The sequence below is a fragment of the Staurois parvus genome, unplaced genomic scaffold (assembly GCF_062004578.1).
Source record: "Staurois parvus isolate SC_StPar_1 unplaced genomic scaffold, SC_StPar_1.0 ptg000089l, whole genome shotgun sequence".
In the NCBI taxonomy this organism is placed as follows: domain Eukaryota; kingdom Metazoa; phylum Chordata; class Amphibia; order Anura; family Ranidae; genus Staurois; species Staurois parvus.
The window spans coordinates 1,184,245-1,206,068 of record NW_028317885.1 but is presented as its reverse complement, the minus strand read 5'-3'; the positions used below and the strand labels follow the sequence as shown (position 1 = coordinate 1,206,068).

The 21,824-nt window shown below is 43.1% G+C and overlaps 1 protein-coding gene across 1 annotated transcript in view; it reads right to left on the bottom strand.

Annotated features, from left to right (window-relative positions):
• Positions 1 to 21,077, bottom strand: part of ATP8B4 (ATPase phospholipid transporting 8B4 (putative)) — a 393,898-nt gene extending 372,821 nt beyond the window's left edge. Inside the window, exons 1-2 of the mRNA XM_089670310.1 lie at positions 20,875 to 21,077; positions 3,803 to 3,876 (exon numbers count right to left, since the gene is read on the bottom strand). The gene's annotated coding sequence lies outside the window, so the exon portion shown is untranslated. The remainder of the gene's footprint in view (positions 1 to 3,802; positions 3,877 to 20,874) is intronic.
• Positions 21,078 to 21,824: the final 747 nt, after the last annotated feature.

Below are 21,824 nucleotides of genomic sequence, written 5' to 3'. Positions count from 1 at the left end.
CTTAAGCTCATATTAGGTGAATAACATATTCATGCATGTGTATAAAACACTCTGTGAAATAATACAAACTATATATATATATATATATATATATATATACACACACACACACATATATACACACACACACACACATTTAACATATATCCACTGCAAAAATGTCCCAGCAAAGTAAATATAAATCCGTGCTCCACAGCAATGGCTCGTGTGCAAATATAGTGAATCCAGTGCCCACAACTCGTGAATCCAAAAAGCTTCTAAAGTGGCCCCTCACCTCCCAATAGTGACCACAAAGGCCAGCTCGCTTTTGGGTAAGTAAATCTTTCCCAGGAACAATCTCGTTACCACAAGATGAATCCTCCTGGAAATCCACAGGCCTTTATCCTCCTGAGTACTCCACCCCTGGTACTTGTCTCAGTAGTTCACCCACACAGGATCATGATAAAACAGATAAAAGATCCTCCATAGTGTAAATCAGTATTTATTAATCCGATAAAATAAAAAAATCCTACTCACATGTCTCACAGTAACATCAGGCATTTCCCCATATTATGGGTGTATGTGCATGGTTCCGGGTGTATAAAGATGGCCCCCACGCCGGAAATGACGTCACCGCGTACCGGAAGTCCTGTCACCGCGTACCGACGCGTTGCGTCACGATAATCACGTGACTTCTTCAGGGTATATGATACACCCTGAAGAAGTCACGTGATTATCGTGACGCAACGCGTCGGTACGCGGTGACTTAAATATATACCCAGGTTCATCTCCCTCATCCTTTAGGGGATGTGGCCAGATAGGCTTGGCTATACACATATGGTGGTCTTGCCCCAAGGTTCGACAATTTTGGATATGGGTTTACTCATTAATCTACTCAGTAACTATGGTTAATATTCCCAAAGCCGCTCGGACTGTGTTACTCAATGGACAATGTCCTGGGACCCGCACAGACCTTTATATATATTTCATGTTCCTAGCTGCCAAGATAACCATTGCTGCTACTTGGAAAAGCCCTGTGATTGATTTGGCCTTAATGAAACAGAAGCTAACCGGGATCATACTACATGAGAAACTAGTCAAGTGTTCTATGGGAAAAACAAGCTCTCTTTGAAAAAATATGGAATCCCTGACTATCCTACCTGCAGGTACCAGGCACTTAAGCTCATCATCGAGTTGATGGCAGGGCGGATGGGTGTATAACTCCTTTACTACTCTCCCTTTCTTTTTCCTATTCTTCCTTCTCAGCTTCTTCTCTCTCGACTTTCCTCTGTGAAATTTTTCTATTTTTTGGTCTGTATTACAGACCTCTACTCAGGCTTTAAGAATATAGGCTAGGTCATGTGGGTATTACACCCCCCAGGTAGAAGAGAGGATGTTGTACTTGAATTGATTGTAGTGTTATTGCCTCCTCTTCTCGTTGTCCCTTGAATCCCTCACTTTGAGGTAATAGCATTCTAGTCACCTATGTATAAGACTTACTTCTGTAAACGCCTTATTTTGATTACTGTTTCGGTGCTTTTGTACTGTTTTGTTATTTCAAATTCAATAAAAAGATTGCAACAGAACTGTTAAGACAGGCAATGTAGTTTGTTGCAGGCTGGATGCGGGGTTTAGGAGATATTCACACGGAATACTCACGCCATCCCTTCAGAGCTCCATGCCATGGTCATGGCGTTATCGCAGCTCGGCCATTCAAGCTGACGCGAACCTGGAAGGAAGACCAGATGAAGATGGAAGCCCTGTCAGCAGTGACAGTGCACCACTGGAGGGCTTTGTTTTAAGATGCCATAATGTGCAAGTATGTGATGCATACTAGCACATTATGGCTTAAACCACCCAGAGCCCATGTCTGTTTTGTTTTTTTAAATAAAGTTTACTACCACTTTTACCACTTGCCCTCCTGAACATTTACCCCAGGTCATGCAATGCTGCACCCAAAAGCAATTTACGTCCTTTTTTTTTCACGAATTGAGCTTTCTTTCAGTGGTATTTGTTTGCCTGTGCGTTTTTTTTAATTTTTGCACTATAAAAAAAAAAAAAAAAAAGAAGACCAACAATTTTGAAAAAAAAAAATAAAAAAATTTCTGACCTTTTGCTATTAAACCTGCCCACTAAAAAATGTTTAAAAAAAATCAAATTTCGTCATAAATATAGGCCAAAATGTATTCTGCTACATGTCGTTGCTAAAACAAAATCCCAAAACGCATAAATTAATTGGTTTATGTGAAAGTTATAGCGTTTACAAATGGCGGTATATATACTGGAATTTTATTTTTTATTTTTACTAGTAATGGCGGCGATCAGCGACTTATAGCAGGACTGCGGCGGACATTCTGACACTGGGGGGAACTGACTTGGTGTCACTTACATCCCCATTGACACCAATACAGTGATCAATACTAAAACAAAGCACTGACACTGTACTAAAAGCACTGGGCAGGAAGGGGTTAACATGAGGGGTGATCAAAGGGTTAACTGTGTGCTGGGTGTGTTTTGCTATTGGGCCCTGTGTTTGTGCTTCATTGTAATCACACTGCTGTGCACAGCTATTTAAAGCAGTGTGCAAGAGCTGACAGGGAGGAGAACTGTTTTGTTTACAAACAGTTCTCCTCCCTGTCGGAGATGCTTGGCAATCACCGGGTGTCGGCAAGTAATCACCGGCCAGGACCCAGCGATTGACAGCCGCGGCTGCAAATGGCGCGCGCGTACCCCCTACCCAGAAATGCAGCCAAATATACATGATTTTGCACACCCCTGCCGCCCTGTAGCAGTATATCTGCTTTCGAGCGGTCGGAAAGCAGTTAACTTGGCAAAAGGTACAAACAGCCATTAGTCCAGATGAGCAGCATGCTCTGCTGGCGTGCAGACTGAATAAAGTGTTACTAAACCCAGGACCCTGCATCCACTATATCTGGTCTCCCACAGTACACTGAACATGGAAGTGCAATTTTTTTAGTAAATATAAACTGCTACATACCTTTTGTCATCAGAAGTTAAAGCTATCAGTGTCCAGCCCAGCACTAGCTACAGCTTGTAGGAGTTTTCTTTCTGCTTTAGGAGGATGCAAAACCCCTGACCTCTGCGTGACCAGTGCTGATTGGCCCTGTGCTGATCACATGCACTCTCCCAAGAAAAAAAAAAAAACCTCTCTAGCAATACACACCAAACTGAGCATGTGCAAATGTTCAGTCTGTCTTATCAGGAGATAAGAGGTGCTCACTTGAAAAAAGGGAGGAACAGAGAAGTAAGGATCGAACGGCCTTTTTACACAATGCAGTGGATTAACCCCTTAGATTCCACAGTGAGTATAACAAGCATGCTTTACTGCATATACAGACTGATTTTACAGTTGTGGGTTTAGTAACACTTTAAGGCCTTGTTCACCCGGTTTGTGGAAGGGCGCACAGGCTGCTGGCAGAAAAATGCATTTAGTTTACATGCGTTTATATCCATTGCTGTTAAATGCATTTATGACCGTCACGTTTAAATGCATCCATGCAGTAAAAACAAAGAATCTGTATGGCAACAAACACTTCCCTGCTCCATTTTATTTTTTCGCCCAATTCATTTTAATTATGTTGCATACAAATGCGTGCAGAACTAGACCCTGCACACATCTCTACGCAGCATTTTTTTACATCCCGTGTGAAAAAGGCCTACGGTTTGAAGTTGGCTGTAAGCACCAGTTCAGACTGTGTAACAAGCCAAAGCTGCAAAACAAATAGACAAAGCAACATAAAAACACTGAATAACCACATGAATTAATTTAGCATCATGACACTAAAAATGATTAAAAAATTACCTGATTCATCTGCAGGGAAGTGGGAGCATCTTATCTCTGAAGATCCCACTGTAGAGATGTACTAAATATGACAGCTAGAATAAAAAGAAAGTAATAACTTTAAATTAAAGGAACAGAAAAGACTTAACAGAGCATCAAAATATCCTTAAAGTGATATTAAACCCAATAGCAAACATTAAGGGTCCATGCACACTAGGAGCAGAAAAAAAATGTCAGAACCTCTGGCAGAAAAACTGGAAGAAAAAAATGCTCAAAGTACCTAGTATTGCACTAGAGTTTAGGAGCGTTTGTAGGGATTTGCTTTTATAAGCATTTTTCCAAAATATTCCTTTCTGCTCATTTTTCATTATAACCAATGTACACTTGAAAATGCCAGACACTTCTAAACGCCACATTTCGATGCATTTATGAGAGTTTAGCATTTCTTTCTGCTGAAAACTTTTCTTAAAAACTTACTTGTGATGTTTTGGGTTTTTTCTGCCTCTAAACTCTTCTCTTGAAATATGCCTCTAAACACCCTAATGTGCATGGCCACATAGGATAACACTGAGCTGCTTCTACAGGCAGGAGAAAAAAATGCAAAACCGGCAACCCTTAAATTTATTGCAGCTCGCCATTTCTTAGATGTGATAACTGTATTCATTTTCTTTTTTAGGCTTTATTTCCTCTATTTGTATCTGTAAGCCTGTTTTTCAAAAGAACAAGCTCTCCAGGAAAATGTAACAGTTACAGAGATGAGACAAACCATTTAACACTAGCAAGGATGCTTATAATGATCGGTTTTTAAGTAAAACCCTTATCCCTAAAGGAAAAACTGTTTGCTGTAAATGCATATAAAATATTAGCTGGAGTTTGGCTTAAATTTTTTAGTATATTTAAATTTGCTAGTACATCTAACACCCCCCTTCCCCCAGACTGACAATACTGCTGTCTAAAAGTGTCCCCTGTGCTCTTTCAACCAGACTGGGGGCACTCTAAAACAGGAGGTGTGTTACTGGCCAGATCACCAGGTGAAAACAGGGGGAAAAAAAGAAGAAAACTATTGCAGCCATCACATCTAAGGATTGATAAGCTGCAATATATTACATTGTTGGTTTTGGGTTACATATCACTTTATAAAGGAGTCCCTGGCATGGATATTTTTACAAGCAGAGATCTATTGAGAAAATGTAAGGCGCTCTCGGAATAGGGCCTGCGCTTTGCGGGCAACTTCCTGTGTTCACAATGCAGCAGTAAAGCAACTCAGCATGGGACCCAGAAGTAAGTGGAGATCCCTGGAGTAGCGGTGATTTTGATTTCTCTATATACTTTGTATATTTTAAATGTTATTTTATTACAGGATCCTATATGTACATTTACAAAAATATTTTAGCAAAGAATTGAGACGAAGATAAAATGTCTCATAAAAGCAAAATTGTAAAAAAAAAAATATATATACATATATATATATTAATGGTGTTGACACAGTGACCAATGAGATCCCTTGTTTCCTTTTTACACAAATTAAAAGTGAAACCAGGGCAGATTACTAAAAATTTGTATTTCAGGAGAAAAATCTGAATATACCAGGAAAAGGGACTAAACAGTTACACAATTATTAGAACGGTGAATTTCGTGAGTTCACATATAAAGTGGGTCAGCCTGTCATCTGACTTATTCCATTCAACCACGTAAACCAGACACCCACAGAGGTCTGCATGGAGCTCCAGCCATCTTCATGAGCACCCAGGGAGCCCTGCGATTCAGGCCACACTACTGAGCCAATTCAGACTTCGGCTGCTAAATGGTCTGTAAAAATGGAAGCCAATGAGGTCCACGGTTCTAGCACCACCATGTCTTGGAGCCCACTACAATCTCCCCCACACACTTTAGGGTACAGCTGAGAGGTATGGCAGCACAGAAACATGTGACAAGAAAGTGCAGTCTCTTCCCAATAACAAAGAAGCCTTAAAGCAGAAAAAAACCCTAACTACATCTATTCTTAAAAATGTCCTCTCCCCCCTCCTATCTATCCTACTTACCCTGTATAAAATATAAATATCTGTATAATTATGTATTTTTAATCTGTACTGGTCCAGTCATGTGATCAAGCAGCTCTTGGCAACAGCTGTGAATTCTAGAAGCAGTGACGTTACCCATTGCACAGCCATTGTCAGAGTTCCCTCCTCTCTGGTGCAGCATCTGCTCACTGACATAGGAGAGCTGCAGCTTGCTGGATCACATGACCAAGCTAGAGGGGATTAAAAATAGGTAAGTATACAGATCTCTTTTATACAGGGTATGTGGGATAGATGATCCAGCCAGTCAGTCTGTTTTTATTTTTCAAAAGAACAAACTCTCCTGCAAATGAAGCAGTTACAGATGTGAGACAGACCATTTGAAGTTATTGTAAACCTATTTTGTTTAAATAACAAACGTCATACTTACCTGCTTTGTGCAATGGTTTTGCATAAAGCAGCCCTGATCCTCCTCTTCTGGGGTCCCCCCACTGGAGCACCTAGCTCCTCCCCCCTGCAGAGTGCCACCAATGCGAGCCGCTTGCTATAGGGGCACTCATGCAGTTATGGTCCTGAGAAGAGCTCTGTGTGTCCATTTGTGCCCCCTGCTCTCCCTTCACAGGCAGTGATTGAGAGCAGCAGGAGCCAATGGCTCCTGTTGCTGCCTCCGTGTCCAGAGAGAGAAAGCGGAAAGAGCTGCTGCTCTCGGGCACAGTGCTGGATCGAGATCAGGTTCAGGTAAGTATTTATGGGGGCTGCACAAAGAAGGTTTAATGAAGGTAAAAAACCTTTACAACCACTTTAATACTAGTAGGGTGCTTTCTTACAATGTTAAGCTCCTATTTACTCAAGTAAAAGCCTAATCTTTAGTCCTCATGCACACAGGGCGTTAAAAAAAAAAAAAACTCTCCTAGAAGCCTTCCTCCTGGGAGCAACGTTTTTGCAGAAACTTGTAAAGTTTGTAGGCGCATTTACAGGCGTCAATCGTTTGGGAATTAATTCCTTTAATTGGCCAGAATAATAATTTATTTTGGCCATTTAAATGAATTAACCCTCAAGCACTAAACGTGCGTTAACATGTGTTTAGATGCAAATACATGCATCAAGCAGCCTTTTTTTTTTTTGGAAAACGCTGCAGCTCCAGGACACACTGGCCCTGGGGGGTTTTTTTTCCTGCTTGTAAATGCTCCTGCCACTAAAAGCTCCTAAAAGTCTATGTGTGCATGGGCACATAGGAAAACATGGAGTGCCGTTTACAAGCAGTAAAAACAAAAAAAAAATGCCTGATGACCCTAAAAGTGGCTGCAAAAATGCCCTGTGTACATGAGGCCTTAAAGGTTAAAAAAAACACTGTTTGCTGTAACTGATTATAAAGTATTAGCTGGAGTTTGGTTTCAATTTGTTAGTGTATCTAAATATGCTAGTACATTTAAATTTCCCTCCCCCCAGACTGACATTGCTGCTGTCCAAAGGAGCCCCATGTGCTCCTTCATCCAGAGTGGGGTCACTCTAATACAGGGGGGTGTGTTACTAGCCAGATCACCAGGGGAAAAAAAGCCTAAAATAAAGAAAGCTAATGCAGCCACCACATCTAATGATTGGTAAGCTGCAATATATCACATTTTTGGCTTGAGGTATAATACTGCTTTAAGGTTGCTGTAAAGTGTGCCCAATTCCAAAGCAGGTATCTTTAGTTTCAATCCTCATGCACACTGGATGTTTTTACAGCGGCTGTTTTTGGCTTTTGACAGTTTTTTCTACAGCCAATAAACTCCCCAGCATGTTATTCTATGTGTCCATACACACATAGACTAATCAACATTTTTTGGCAGGAAAAAAAACCCAGGACTAGTGCAACTAGAGCAGTTTTTAGCTGTAAAAACGCAGGAAAAAAATGCGGTAAATCGCAGCAAACCATAGTTTTTGGACTTTTTTGACTAAAAAAAACCTCTAAAAAACAAATGCGAAAAAACGCAGCAAAACAACGCTAAACACAAATACAAAAACGCTAAAAAACGCATAAAAACTTTACACAGCTAATGTTACCAGAGTTATTAAAACGCCCCATGTGCAAGGAGCCTAAGATGAATTAAGATTTTTTTTTTACTTTCGGTCCCACTGACATGACATAAAGTGAGAAGAAATCTCTCCAAAGGACAGGGACAGTTGTCACAAAGCAGCTGTTCCCACTGGAAGCATTCTCCTCACCTCCTGGTCTCCCTACAGGGTACAGTAAGGAATAAATAACCTTTAGCTTCTCTACTAAAAACAAAAGAAAGCAGTTTACACTATAACCCCCCGGTCACATCAAAGCCCATTTTGAAATCGGGCGACTTACAGTGAAGTCGCACAATTTCAAAGTCGGGTGACAATTTCCTTGTGATTTGCAAGATATCTGACACAGATGTCTATGCAAAAATCGCAACAAAAGTAGTCCATGCACTACTTTAGAAATCGGTGCGGCTCCGACCAAGTCGGAACCACACTGATATGACCGCTCTAATAGTGGACAATAGGGTGCGACTTGGCATACAATTTGCAAGTCGCCTGGCATGCAGATCGCACCCAATGTGACCGGGGGCTAAATACCCAAAAGCCAAAACAGGTTAGGGCCTACGGTAGGTTTTGTGATGTGTACCTATTGTGGAGGTTAACCCAGACCTTCTATCAGACAGGGAAACAATGTGAAATCTCTAGGGACTGGGAGAAAACACATTTTTCTTATCTTGAAGTATGAACAATGTTGTACCGGTGTACAGGGATAGCAGTGACAGGAAATGGGGGAAAAAGCTTCACAATGGAGTCACAGACAAATATAAAATCCTGACAAATTTTGAGAGCCCATATGTGTTGGGCTGCATCGGGCAATTAGCCTTATGGCTTAATGTTTCAGTGTGCGTTTTTATGCAGCTGAGGGTGCTGCAAAGCACTACACCACATCACAACGCATTGTGGTGCATAAAGCTGAATGACATGTTTTCAATAAAGTTAAAAAGAAAAAAAGCTAAACTCCACATTGCACCACCCCTACACAATGCAAACCAGTGGGCTCATTATACAGATGATGGGGGCCAAAAGTCTTCCACACACTACCCACAAATTTAAAAGCAAATACAAATAGTTGGAGCTGGGCTTTCCATAACATCACCTGCAGATCAAAGAACCTCCACGGCCGCTTTCGTGTGGGTGGTCTGATCAGGTACGCCGGCCAGTTTTTCATGTGGACCTGCGTGGAAGTGGCAAATTAGTCTATCGGTAAAGGGACTTGCATCCCTTTACATCCAATTACCTCTGAGTCCATCCAGTTCTGGGGGAAAAAAAGGTCAGCGTCTTTTTTCGTATTTTTGGACCTAGACGTGGCAGATCAGAGGTAGTCTGATGTAAAAAAAGATGCAGGTTCATTTATAGCCAGCCAACCTATACATCTAATATAAGTCCGAATGTTCAATGAAGCAGAAAACTGAACAGACAATGTCACAAAACTGACGTCTTCTCCAGTTCAGCAGGAGGTCTGTCACAGGTTGTTCACAGAACCCAAGCTGAATGCACAGGACAGCAGTCATTTAATGGGGCCTTATGTTCCATTCACACCAGGTGCAACAGAGCACACTCACGTTTTTGAGTGATTCTGTGTTGCATTTAGGTTATCCTATTCATTTCAAAAGGCTACCCTATGTGCCAAAAAGCATTAAAGAAGTGCATGACCCTTTTGAAAAAAAAAATAAAAAAATCACGCATGTTTCCAAGATGCATGTGGTGCCATTAACAATGAATGGCACTGCTGTGCATCTGCAAAAGGGCTGCATGTTTTTCTGCATTGTGGGAAAGCACGTGATTTTGCATCCATTCCTACAACACACAAATATGAACCTAGCCTTAGCCTTGTGCATAAAAAGCAATTCTAAGTATGCTGTACAAGAGCATAACAATTGATTATAAATTAAACTTGTAAACAAACTGATTGTTACCCAAAATTGCTAAAGCTAAACAAAAAAACACCACAAACCAACAAATAGGTAAAACACACAATACAAATGGTTAGCACTTCCGCCTGGCAGTACTAGGGTCGCTGGTTCGAATCCCAGCCACGGAACCACCTGCCTGGAGTTTGCATGTTCTCCCTGTGCCTGCGTGGGTTTCCTCTGGGTACTCCGGTTTCCTCCCACACTCCAAAGACATGCTGGTAGGTGAATTGGATCCTGTCTAAATTGTCCCTAGTATGTATGTGTATGTATGAATGTAAGTTAGGGACCTTAGATTGTACACCCCTTGAGGGTTAGGGACTGATGTGAATGTACAATATATATGTAAAGTGCTGCGTAAATTGACGGCGCTATATAAGTACCTGAAATAAATAAATATCCAGGAAAAGCATAACATAACCAAAGATGTATGAAAACAGGGCCATAAAAAAAAAAAAAAAAAATACAAAAAGGAAAACAAAACCTACCGTTCTGTTTGCAACCTTTACCAAGTTATTACATGGTGATAAAAAATGATCTGGTGTGAATAAACCCTAAACACCATTTTAATTGCCTTGTAACATCCAGTTTCTGTAATTCTGTATTCCTTGTATTTCACTTCACAGTAATAAAGAACCGGACATGAAGACACAACAAACCACAAAAGGAAACAAGTATGTCATCACTAACAGCTCTAATGTCGCAGTTTCAGGACAACCTCGGCACCCTTGAGTCATCTACTTCATATTATTTGCCGTCTTAAATTCACCTGTGATGTGCTGGGAACGGCTCACTATTCTTACTGTACAAATGGCCAGAAGACATCCGAGGGCAGTTAGCTGTGTGCGCAGGATCCAACCGCTGAAAGACGTTTCCATAAACATGAACATTTGCCAAATTATTTGGGGGGAATACAGACGCAATGGTCGAACTGTCTCTCCTAGGATCCGTCAGAGAGTGAAGCCTGTGAAGGTCATGCCAATCAATTCTGTAACATGTTGTATAAAAAACCTGAGACCCTCCATCTACAGGGCCATGGCCCCCTCAGCACAATTGTCCGGTAGCTATGGGACCCACTAGTCACATGACTCACCTGATGAGACAAAGCTGCGCACACACAATCTCACTGGAAGATAGAAGGCTGGTCATGTCACACAAACATTCTCCTAAATAATGGAAAATCTGTGTGCCATTGGAAGCATTTTCAATTTTAAAAGATCTTAGATTGTAAGCTCCAAGGAGCAGGGCCCTCCTATCCCTCCTGTATTGAACTGTATTGTTGCTGTATGGTCTCCCGTTATATTGTAAAGCGCTGAGCAAACGTTTGGCGCGATATAAATCCTGTATAATAATAATGTTAGAAGACCCTGTTGTCATCCAGGACTACCCTTAAAGGAAGCGTACAGTCCAGTACACAGCTTGATTTTGTGCTCGATTAGGGCAAATAACTTGATTCCCCCGTCCATGCTACACAGCATGGATGAAGGAATCTCCATGGTCAGCTACTGTATTCAGCCCCTGCAGCTGCCTGAATACATTGGCGCTAGCAGGATGCTGTCACTGTTCAGCCATTAATTTACCACTCAGCTCAGTTAAAGTGGAAGTCTACGCTAGAACAAACCATCCGCATGGATTGAATCTTGACTGGATCAATAGGGAAGGCTGCTTGTACTGAAGTCGATCCATCGACTTCAGTACAACCAGCCTGGCGGATATAGCTGTTAGTTGTAATCATTGTGTTTTGTCAGCAGGGAAGGCTCCCCGGCAGATGAACACAACAGAGCCGCGGGAGGGATTTCCCCATCAACACTGACTGAGATGATGGGGAATATTTCGATTATCTGTCCGTCCACCCATGGCAGAATGAAGGAAAACTGTATAATCTAAGGCTTGCTTTAGCTTAAAACTAATCCCACCCCCCTCCCATCTCCTATTCTAACTACCCATCTCCTATAACTACCCTGTAGAAGGATGATGCTTATATTTGCCTATTCTCAGGGCATACCAGTTAGTGTAGAGGAGGGACTGCCAACAACAGATGCCCCATAGTACATCTATGGGTGACGTCACCACCCAGGCATTCCATTCATTGTCGGCAGTCTCTCCTCTCTCCTGAAGCCAGATCACTGGGGTGATCATGTGACCAGACCAGTGTACCCTTGGAATAGGTAAGTACAAGCATCGTTCTTCTACAGGGTAGTTAGTATAGGAGTTAAGAGGGAAGTGGGAGCAGTTTTAAGCTCAGTTAGATCTAGCCTGGACTTCCACTTTAATTTTAAAATCTTTTCTCAAGCTGGATGGTGCTTGGGGCCACCCATGGCATCAGATTCAGTTGATTCAGCAGGAAAGAGCCGTCTAAGGCAAGCCTTAAAGGATAAATTTACCTTTTTGACAAAAAAAAATGCACTTTTTTTGCAGGTAAAAAAATTAGCATTTAATATTTTTGTCTGCAGGAGCTTGGAAAGCATTGCACCAGTGATCAGTAGATTGATGGTGCCATGCAGGTCTCCTGCAGAGCTGTCAGAATATCTGCTTGCCATATGGGATGTACAAGCAAACAGATCTACTGACAGGAAGCTTCAATGAACTACCACGGCGCTCCATAGAGTCGTGGTAGTGCATTGAAAACTACAAGCTGACAGCCGCTAAGGCTGCCGGGACTTGTAGGCACTCATTCACAGAACTCTGTGAATGAGTGATGCGGTCATGTGGGCGGAGCTGTTTTCATATCTGACAGATAGGGAGAATTTTCCCCCTACTATCTGTCAGAGGGAGAGGGGGTGGCGGGCGAGGCTGCAGCTATAGGAACATGTTCCCAAAGGTGAACTTATCCTTTAAATTTTATCTCCATGTTTTAATCAAGTTTAAATAATTTGTATGGACCAAATTAGACTGCTGGGAGAGTTGTATGAGCTGTATGTGGTCTCAGCCCACACAGTATATCCACTTGTAGACCGTCGGCCCACAATATACTGTGGATGCACAGCCCATACAGACACAGTACAGAACACATTACACATTGATAGTCATTGTTAACCCCTTCCCAGCAAGTGTCATTAGTACAGTGATAGTGTATAGTATTATCACTGTATTAAAGTGATTCTAAAAGGTATATTGTTTGTTTGTTTTTTTCATTATTAAACAACAAACATACCATACTTATCTGCTCTGTGCAGTGGTTTTGCACAGAGCAGCCCCAAAGCTCCTCTTCTCAGGTCCCCCTCTGGTGCTCCTGGTTCCTCTCCGTTGACAGCTCTATAAGACACATAGAGCCGCAGCTGGGCCCCACCCCCCTGCCCTCTCCTCACTGGCTCTCTGGCTGTGATTGACAGTAGTGGGAGCCAGTGGCTCCCGCTGCTGTGTCTCAGCCAATGAGGAGTGAGAGACCTGGGACAATTGAGGCTCCCGTGCACATCGCTGGACCAAGAGGGCACTCAGGTGAGAATTAGGATGGTTGTGTGTGGGGGGGGGGGGGGCAGCAAACAGGTTTTTTACCTTCAAGCATAGTATGCATGAAGGTAAAAAATGTTCAGCCTTTTACAACCACTTTAATGTCACTGGTGATATCAGTGATAGTCAGTTCCCATCCAGTGTCAGTTAGTGGCAGATTGCTCGATCAGCTTACAAAAAAAAAAAAAAAAAAAAATCGCACTCTGCCATCCTCAAAGCAGACATCTTTGGTGGCTGGTTTCTTATGCATTTTGTAAATAAAACAAAATGCGTACCAATTTACACCAGACTCCACTGGGTGTCTTCAGCTGCATTCACCCTCTTTTTAACTCTTGTTACATGGGTTGGTTCTCTGGTGCTAGTTTTGGTTTGTTTTATGCATTTTGTGTTCACCTGACTGAGGATTCCATGAAATCTCATGACAATTATCAATGTATAGCCAGTATCGAAGAAAGGAACAGGTGATGTAGCCTTCCCAGGAGGCATCTGTGATCATCAGTGCCTCGCTCAACCAGGAAGTGGGCATTTTATGTTAGGTAACTAAATAATGACTTGATTTGGAAAATTACTTGGGAACACTATGGAAGGTGTACGCACCAGGGATTTGAGTTTTGGGGGATAGAATGTTCTACTCTAAAGCTGAACTCCAGGCAGAAATTTTATTACCAGTAAGTACTGGTTCTTTCATACCTTAAGGCCTCGTTCACACCATATGTGCAGTAAAACTGATGGAAACTGACACGCAGTCTTCCCTTGCAGAGACATCAGTTTACATCAGTTGTCATGCGTGCTTCAATGAGTTTTATACAAGTTGCATATTACTGCACAGAGAAAAAAATCTGCACATGACACTAGTGCAGTGGTGTGAACAGGGCACATATAGAACATTGATTTTGTTGTACCCTTGCAGAATGCGTGCAGAAAAACTGATGCCTCTGCACCATGGTGTGAATGAGCCCTTATACTTAATGCTTGTTCTTTTTTCCCCAGTGTGCCCTGTTTGAGAAATCCAGGGTGCTTTTTTTGAATCAGGGCTTCATTCTCTGTAACGTCCAGGTTGCAAGACCAGCAGCCTCTATGCTGTGTATTCCCCTGGCCACTGGTCTTGTCTCTGCTCCACTGTAGTTCTTCACAATGAGAAGGGACGCAAGTGTGTCCCTGCTCGCTGTAGTGGGAGGCAGGGCCGCCACTGGAGGGGTCCATACTCATGTAAGGGGCCTGGGCATCCCAAGGGACCCAGGCTCAGGGGCAGACTGACATTCAGGCACTGCCCGGGGGCCCTGTGAGAGGTCTCCTGCTTCTGACGGAAAATTTCTGATGGCTGCCCTGAATGGTGGACCACGGTCTGTGAATGGCAGTCGTATGTGGACTGCGGCTCTGCCGCTTCACAGCCTTACACAGCGGGTACTAGGCAGAAGGTGCGGTATGTCTGGACAAAGGGTAGGGGCTGCTCAACTTTTCAAGTTAATAGGCAGGTGTGTTGTTGAGGGGGAGGTCCTAGCAACAAATCACTTGCTTGTTAACATGGAAAGTTGGGCAGCTCCTGCTCCCTGAAATGCAGTGCCTTCTACCTTCTGTGGAAGGTAAGATTAGTAAGGTTAGAGGACTGGGGTGCAAGGAAGGGGGGCTGTGAAGGGGACGGAGGTGCAAGGAAGGGGAGCTGTGAAGGGACTGGAGTGCAAGAAAAGGGGGGCTGTGAAGGGGACTGGGATGCAAAGATGAGGGGGGTGTAAAGGGGACTGGGGTGCAAGGCAGGGGGTTGTGAAGGGGGCTGAAGTGCAAGGCAGGGGAGCTGTGAAGGGAACTTTTTAATTCAAAAACCCTGGTGTACATGCTTGGGGTGCAGGGCTCTTCTACAGGTGAGTGGTCCAGTGATGCAGAGTCACTGAATGAATATATGTGGATGTTTCTGCCAGACTGGGCTGTCGCTTTTCTGGATTACAAGATCTCTTTGCTGAATATATGGGGATGTCTCTTTGCTATATTGAGCTGTCACTTTGCTATATGGAGCTGTCTCTTTGCTGGATTGGGATGTCTCTTTGCTGGATTGGGACTCCTCTTTACTGGATTAAGCTCTTTGCTGAATATATGGGGATGTCTCTTTGCTTGGTTGGGCTGTCTCTTTGAAAAGTTAGTGCAGTTAGTGTAGGGTCCTGCTCAAAAGAGTCTACCTTGTCATGCTCGCAGGCTTCATATTTTTGGCCAAAATATAATTCCTTACAGTTAAATCTTGAAATGGTGACCTGGAATACAATGTCATTTTGGGCCCCCACTGCTGACTACACCTTAGGAGATCTTGATAGATCCCACCACTCCAAAGGTTCTGCTCAACCCCTCCACTGCAAGCAAGTGTTGAACAAAGGAGCCCTTCCATAATCTGTACGAATCCAACATATGAAACAGCGGTTCTCACACATTAACATAATTAGCAGAAACCAACTTTACTAAGCCAAACAGTACATACCACAGATCCCTGGAGACCTCCCCTCTCTGACACATTTCACCTATACAGGATTAGTCATAGTCAGAAACACTTTGGAAAGGGGCGGTCTAAAGGTGGGAATCAAGAAAAATGTACTGGTTGGTTTAATAAAGTTGGTTTTGAGGAGTGATGTCATCAGTGTGCATTCACGTAGCGCAAAATAACCTTAGCCTTCAGTCATTCATAATGACTGCAGACTGAGGTAATCTTGGGCAGTCATTGTCGCATGAATAGCTCATTCAGAGCAGGAGGGAGATAGCATCGTTGTGTAGACAGCAACACATGGACAGAATGAGTATACATAGTGCATGTCAACTCATACTGACATAAGCGCCTATAAGTACATAAAAGTTGAAATGCAGTACTGACCACTTTTTGCTGCCAGCAAGATTCTGTGTGAATTATAGGCCTCATTCATACATGTAAACCCGTGTGATGGGCCATCTTCAGCCGCCATGGATGCACAGATGTCCTGTGTATGGGCATGCATTTATCTATGAGCTGCTTTAGACAGCACTGTACAAGACGCTGATAGGCGATCAGGAGGCAATCCTTCTGACTTCCGAACAGTAAGAAACAGTAAGAGACTACAACAGTAAGAACAAAAAAAAATTGCACTGTGATTCGAGTGACCTGCAGGATCGCTGCCATCTCTGTTGTAGTGCCAACTAGCACAGTGATCACCGGCTTCCCCAGAGGTCCCTCAGGACTATTGACTATTTTTGGCGGCTATGTAAGTCATGTACCCCATATGGTTAGTGTATTGTAATTCAATTGTAAGGATATGTATCAATAATTGACTGTTGTTAATAATTATTGCTATAGAGTGGTATCGTTTCCCTGAGGAAGAATCTACATTAATATATCTGAAATGCATTGGTTCCAGGCTGAATATATGTGCAGTGAAACTTGAGGTTGCAAGATGGAAATCAGCTTTTGGGGGTTACCGCTGGATACATATTGTAAAAACCACAAATTTGTTAAGGGAATGTTTTGTCAAAAACCGTTGTTTTTTATATTGGCTAGTATGTATTGCCTACCTGATATATATCAATATGTTAGATAAAAGAAACTTGTTCAAATAAAATGTTGATTCTTTAACAATTGGTTTCTTTGTATATATTTCAAGGTTGCCTTAAAAATCCCACAAAATGTAAGGTGTAAATTTTCTCCATATGGAAATAGGGATGATGGCAACCACATTGAATGGCTTTTTATAGAGGTCCCTCAGGTATGAGATGTACACACTTACAGCGGGTAAAATAAATATTGAACACGTCACCATTTTTTCTCAGTAAATATATTTCTAAAGGTGCTATTGACCTGAAATCTTCACCAAATGTCAGTAACTACCCATGCAATCCATACATACAAAGAAACTAAAAACAAACACGTTCAGAAATTAAGTTATGTGTAATAAAAAAAGGAATGAAACAGGGAAAAAGTGTTGAATACACTAACTGAAATGTAAAAATCCTTTGTTGGTAATGACAGTTTCAAGACGCTGCCTGTGTGGAGAAACTAGTTGCATGCATTACTCGGGTGTGATTTTGGCACATTCTTCCACATAGTCTTCCCATCTTGAAGGTTCCATGGGCGTCTCCTATGAACTCGGATCTTAGTTCTTTCCATTGATTTTCTATTGGATTAAAGTTAGGCGATTGGCAGGGCTATTCTAGCAGCTTTATTTTCTTTCTTTGAAACCAATTTAGAGTTTCCTTGGCTTTGATATGAAGTATGCCAGTACTGTATGCTGAAAAACAGCCCCACACCATGTTTTTATGATGTTCCCACCTCCAAACTCCACGGTTGGTATGGTGTTTTTGGGGTGATGTGCAGTGCCATTTGACCTCCAACCATGGTGTGTATTATGGCAAAGAGTTCAATTTTGGTCTCATCTGACCAGACTATATTCTTTCAGTATTTTACAGACTTGTCTAAATGTTGTGCAGCAAACTTTAAATGTGCTTCAACATACTTTTTTCTTCAGCAGTGAAGTCTTGCATGATGAGCGTGCATACAGGCTATGGCAGTTGAGTGAATTACTTATTGTTTTCTTTGAAACAATTGTACCTGCTAATTCCAGGTCTTTCTGAAGCTCTCCACAAGTGGAACTTGGTTCTTGGACAACTCTTCTGATCATTTTTTTCACTCCTCTGTCAGAAATCTTGGGAAGAGCACCTGGTCGTGGTCAGTTTATGGTAAAATGATGTTCTTGCCACTTCCAAAGTATGGCCCCAACAGAGCTCACTGTAACATTCAAAAGTTTAGAAATCCTTCTGTAACCAATTCCAATAAGTATGTTTTGCAACAATAAGGTTGCAAAGGTCTTGAGAGAGCTCTTTCCTTTTACCCATCATGAGATGTTTCTTGTGTGACACTTTGGTAATCAGACACCTTTTTATAGGCCATCAGTTGAGACTGAACCAGCCGTTAATAATTAGCACTGACAAGGGGCAGGATTGCATTCAAATTACTGACAGATTTCAGCTGGTGTCTTGGCTTTCCATGCCTTTTTGTACCTCCCTTTCTTCCTGTATTCAATACCTTCTCCCTGTGCTATGCAATTTTATTACACATACCTTAATTTCTGAATTTGTTTGTTTTGGTTTCTTTGTATGTATGGATTGCATGGGTTGTTACCAACATGTAGTGAAAATTTCATGTCAATAGCACCTTTAGAAATATATTTAGTGAGAAAAATGGTGACGTGTTCAATACTTATTTTACCCGCTGTATATTGTGCCAAACTGGACTGATGGTTTTACACCATGTAAAGAGCCATTTGTTATGTTTCTGGAGCAGTGTGCAGGCAGCATAAGGAAGAATCCCCACGCAGGTAAACACGGCCATTACACGGGTGTAGGCTGTAGTACATCCAAGTGAACAAGGCCATAAAGTGGAAGTAAAGGCAAAACCTAACTCCAAGCCTACTCTCAGCCACATTCTAAGCCTAATCCATCTAGCCCTGTAAAGAAAAAACACTTCATTTACCCGTTCTGTAGCTGCTCTGGTCCAGTCCCATGCTGAGCAGTGGTGGCTTCAGGGTGTAGGAGTGGCAGCTGACAACGGAAGCCCCATAGTTACTCTATGGGTGACGTCACTTCCCAGCTGTTGTCAGCTGTCTCCAGCACACAGAGGGTGCCGCTGGAGACTAGACCGGAACGGCTGCAGAACAGCTAAGTATAACAATTTTTTTTTTACAACGCTAGATAGGCTTAGAATCTTGTTGAGAGTAGGTATGGCGTTAGTTACGTTTTGCCTTTACTTCCACTTAACCCCATAGACCAGTGGTCTCCAAACTGAGGCCCTTGGGGCATTATTCATGCTACTGACCCCAACAACGGGGCGCCATTCCTCCCACTGGCCCCAACAACGGGGTGCCATTCCTCCCACTGGCCCCAACAACGGGGCGCCATTCCTCCCACTGGCCCCAACAACGGGGCGCCATTCCTCCCACTGGCCCCAACAACGGGGCGCCATTCCTCCCACTGGCCCCAACAACGGGGCGCCATTCCTCCCACTGACACCAACTATTTCTTCCCCCAATACCAAAGATGGCGCATTATTTACTCCCACTGGGCATAGTCAAGCCCCCTAAAGTCTGAAAGACAGTAAACCGACCCTTTCCTAAGAAAGTATGGTGACCCCTGCCATAAACATTCAAAGGGGAATGCCTGAAGTATTGGGGACTCTTCTGTAACAGCATGCAGCACTGTGTATATCAATGGAGACTCGACCATAGTATGGCACATCTGAGTCTGACAAGGATGGGCGTACACTGTGTGCGTCCAGGGCTATGTACAGACCATGTCAGACTTGGATGTGCTAAGGAGGCCATACAACTGCTGTATCACCATTGACATACACAGACTGCTGCATGCTGCTCCGGAACCATTGTTGCCTGTGAATGAGCCCTAAAAATTCTGGAAGACATTATTCAGGCGCTCCCATTACAACGTCTATAAGGCTAAGGTCATGCTGCTTGGGTGTAGTACAGTGTACACCCGTGTGAGGGCCGTGTTTACCTGCATGGAAATGCTTCCTCACACTGCCTGCATGCTGATCCTGATTCACTCGTGTCCTGTGAAGGAACCCTAAAAACTCAGGAACAGGACATATTTATGTGTTCCTCAGACACTCCTATTGAAAGTCTACAATAAGGCCTTGTTCATCTGAGCGTAGTACAGAGTACATCCGTGTGTGTTTAGCTGCATGGGGATGCTTCCCCACATTGCTCCGGAATCACGTGTGTCCTGTGAATGAACCCCAATACACAGGAAGAAGATATGTTTATGTTTCTCAGGCGTCCCATTTGAAAGTCTGTGAAGTTAAGGCTGTGGGAGCACCATTTTTTTTGGCATTTTTGGTGCGATGCAGGCGGCCCATTCACTGGACTTGGCTGCTCTACACTCCAAAATGTGCCCAAGTAGCTCCTGTACCTTATTTTTTAGCCAACTCCGGCACATTATTGGACTTCACCATCTTTGTGCATTTTTTCACACAACAAAATGTCTGTTTTTAGTGTGTCTGAGGCGCCGATAGAATGAAAGGCACACAGCGTGTTTTCTGCGTTTTTACCACGTTGCACAAACACCCATTTCTGCTACACTCAGGTGTGGTGGGGCTGAGGCCCGGGTCACACAGATGTACTGCGGAATACTCCTGTATGAGGGCCGAGTTTCCCGGCATGGGGACGCACAGGTGTTCTATGTTTTGTGCAGTGTGCGTCTGGCGCCATGCAGCCGCTGCGTCCTGACTGACATGAATGGGACGGCCTGCGCGGGCACACATGGCCTCATGGGCTGTACACTGTACTATGTCTGTGTGAATGAGGCCTATAAACGCGCCACACTGTTCCTGGACTACAAGTTGTGCGAAAATGATGGCGAACATCACCAGCTGAGATCACAGAGAATGTGAATGAGGCTCACAGAGCCCGGGGCTGGCCACATCTCATAGAACACAATGAGGAACCCTCATCCGGTACACCGAGCCTCGGCATCGTCCGCCCTGTACACCGGGGAGGACAGGATCCTCCGTACAATGAACGCCGTGTACCTCGGGGAGGAGGGGACCCTCCGTACAACGAACGCCGTGTACCTCAGGGAGGAGGGGATCCTCCGTACAATGAACGCCGTGTACACCCCCCGAACCCCGGCCCCCTCCCCGGACACTCACCGTGCTCGGAGCCCGTTAGGTAAACAATCATCTTCCAGCGGACATGGGAGGAGGGTGGGGCCGGGCGGCTCTGGAGCTCCGGGGCTGAGGATGAAGTCACAGCCCGGGGAGGAGGAGGAGGCGTCCGCTACTGAGGGGACTCCGAGCTTCCGCCACCTTCATCACCATCACACCGAGCCCGGGCCCCTGAGACCCGCCGTCAGCCGGCTACAGGGAGGAGGAGAGGAGTGAGGACATCACCCCAGAGAGTCACCGTCATCTCCGGGATACAACACACCGAGAGCCATATACAATACACCCAGATCTCTCTCTATATATATATATACAGGGATCTCTATATACAATACACCCAGATCTATATATATATACAGGGATCTCTATATACAATACACCCAGATCTATATATATATACAGGGATCTCTATATACAATACACCCAGATCTCTATATATACAGGGATCTCTATATACAATACACACTGAGATATCTATATATACAGGGATCTCTATATACAATACACCCAGATCTATATATATATATATATATATATATATATATATACACAGGGATCTCTATATACAATACACCCAGATCTATATATATATATACACAGGGATCTCTATATACAACACACCCAGATCTATATATATATATACAGGGATCTCTATATACAATACACCCAGATCTATATATATATATACACAGGGATCTCTATATACAATACACCCAGATCTATATATATATACAGGGATCTCTATATACAATACACCCAGATCTATATATATATACAGGGATCTCTATATACAATACACCCAGATCTATATATATACAGGGATCTCTATATACAATACACAGATCTATATATATACAATACACTGAGATCTATATATATACACAACACACAGGGATCTCTATATACAATATACCGAGATCTCTATATACAACACACAG